This window comes from Schistocerca piceifrons, unplaced genomic scaffold (assembly GCF_021461385.2).
Source record: "Schistocerca piceifrons isolate TAMUIC-IGC-003096 unplaced genomic scaffold, iqSchPice1.1 HiC_scaffold_1295, whole genome shotgun sequence".
Lineage (NCBI taxonomy): Eukaryota > Metazoa > Arthropoda > Insecta > Orthoptera > Acrididae > Schistocerca > Schistocerca piceifrons.
Window position 1 is genome coordinate 30001 of NW_025727119.1, and position 2500 is coordinate 32500.

Consider the following 2500-nt stretch of genomic DNA (forward strand, 5'->3'; position numbering starts at 1 on the left):
TGGCAGCAGGACGTACATGCCGCCCCTCCCCACGTCCCCACCTTGCCCCCCTGCCTTCGCAAGCTGGTTGGTGAGAAGTTTGCATGTTCAATGCCCTTCGCATGCGACGTACTCAGGCTACGTTGTGGTGCGGCCTGTGTCAACCGTCCGCTAATGTCGTACGCGTAAACCACAATCTGTACTGCACATTCGTCCTTATGTACCGAATGATACATCGTGGCACATGTGTGACCGTACAACGACTGCGCCCAAAAACGGCGGACCATACAGTGCAAATATTGTGCACGCAGCTACGTGTCGTCTCCCTATGAGAGCTGGATTGCAGTGTGGTACGCCATAGAGACGTGTGGGAGGAACGGACGCCGTGGATGGCGATCAGCATGAGCTGTCTGTTGATGTATTCGGACCTAGTCGTCTCTCCTCACACACCGTGATGGCATGGTGCACCGCGTTCCATATCTGCGACATGCTACAGAGGCCGGTTGACAGTCGTTCGAGCAATGGACATCGCATACGTACGGGGGCCACCTTCCACGTATTGTCTAGGCGTGCACATTTTGTTGCGTGTATGTGGGCAGACGTAGTGTGGCGTGACACCTGACACAGGCATGCAATAATCGTTGAAGTTGCAAATGGCGATGGACGCCTGCGTTTTCTGGTGAAGTTACGCAAATGAACAAATGGTAACCTGTTGTGGTGCGGTTGTTCTCGCTAGGGGTGAATCGGTGATGGCGACGATAGGTTGAGGTACGAACCGGTTGTTCCAGCGATACCCACCATGCCGACGAAACTGAACGGCATCTGGGTGTGAAGCGATACGCGGCGGTGGCTGGGTGGGACCGTCCCCGGCCGGTGAGGGGGCGCCTCCCGGCGTGCTGGCCGCGCGGTGCGTGGGCGCACGCGCTACAGCCGGCTGGTGGGGGCGGCCAGTGGCAGGCGCGCCGGCCGACGGACGCGGCAGGCGTCGCAGCTGCGCGCCGGCGCACCCTGCGCGCGGCGCCGTGCGGCCAAAGTAGGTCCTCGCGGGCCCGGTGCGAAGCGCGGTGGACATCTTCAGTGTGCTGGTCCGATTGAGGACTGTGTGCGTTGAGGATGCGCCGCCGCCCGGCGCTCGGCGCCGCGACGCCGTCTGCTGCTCGGTCGCCCCAGCGGTTCTCGCTGGTGGTTTGTATCGCAGCTGTGCGGATGTGTTGGCGCGTGCGCTGTGCTGGGAGAGTTCGCTTCGGCACCCAAGTGGGGCTTTTGTCCTTCTGTGGCGCTGGCGTTGGAGCTGCCGGTCACCGTAGGTGGCGCGTGTTGTCTCCCGCCGGCAATGCCACGACAGCACGCTCCCGGGCCTCTGTCGGCAGCGGCAAGCTCAGTTGGGAGCACGGGTGGTCGCACCGAAAGCGTCTACTCGCCTAACTCCGGGCGATTGCGCCTCTCTCGAACCCGACCAAGTACTTGGGACGGCGCTGCGCGCCGCCGGGACCTGAGAGGGTTTCGAGGTGTATTGTGCAGGGGAGCTCAGCCTCCTCCTGTTTGCAGAATGATTGAGCGGACGCTTGCGTGTTCGCGCGGGCCCCCGGGACACACTCCCGGGCGGCCGGCTGCTCAGCTCTAGTTGACGCAGCTCCCTGGTTGATCCTGCCAGTAGTCATATGCTTGTCTCAAAGATTAAGCCATGCATGTCTCAGTACAAGCCGCATTAAGGTGAAACCGCGAATGGCTCATTAAATCAGTTATGGTTCCTTAGATCGTACCCACGTTACTTGGATAACTGTGGTAATTCTAGAGCTAATACATGCAAACAGAGTCCCGACCAGAGATGGAAGGGACGCTTTTATTAGATCAAAACCAATCGGTCGGCTCGTCCGGTCCGTTTGCCTTGGTGACTCTGAATAACTTTGGGCTGATCGCACGGTCCTCGTACCGGCGACGCATCTTTCAAATGTCTGCCTTATCAACTGTCGATGGTAGGTTCTGCGCCTACCATGGTTGTAACGGGTAACGGGGAATCAGGGTTCGATTCCGGAGAGGGAGCCTGAGAAACGGCTACCACATCCAAGGAAGGCAGCAGGCGCGCAAATTACCCACTCCCGGCACGGGGAGGTAGTGACGAAAAATAACGATACGGGACTCATCCGAGGCCCCGTAATCGGAATGAGTACACTTTAAATCCTTTAACGAGTATCTATTGGAGGGCAAGTCTGGTGCCAGCAGCCGCGGTAATTCCAGCTCCAATAGCGTATATTAAAGTTGTTGCGGTTAAAAAGCTCGTAGTTGGATTTGTGTCCCACGCTGTTGGTTCACCGCCCGTCGGTGTTTAACTGGCATGTATCGTGGGACGTCCTGCCGGTGGGGCGAGCCGAAGGCGTGCGACCGCCTCGTGCGTGCTCGTGCGTCCCGAGGCGGACCCCGTTGAAATCCTACCAGGGTGCTCTTTATTGAGTGTCTCGGTGGGCCGGCACGTTTACTTTGAACAAATTAGAGTGCTTAAAGCAGGCAAGCCCGCCTGAAT

The 2500-nt window shown here is 58.7% G+C and overlaps 1 non-coding gene across 1 annotated transcript in view; it reads left to right on the top strand.

Moving 5' to 3' along the window:
- Positions 1–1613: 1613 nt before the first annotated feature.
- Positions 1614–2500, top strand: part of LOC124731600 — a 1909-nt gene continuing 1022 nt past the window's right edge. Inside the window, exon 1 of the ribosomal RNA XR_007008366.1 lies at positions 1614–2500. This exon is cut by the window's right edge and continues 1022 nt beyond it. This is a non-coding gene — a ribosomal RNA (small subunit ribosomal RNA).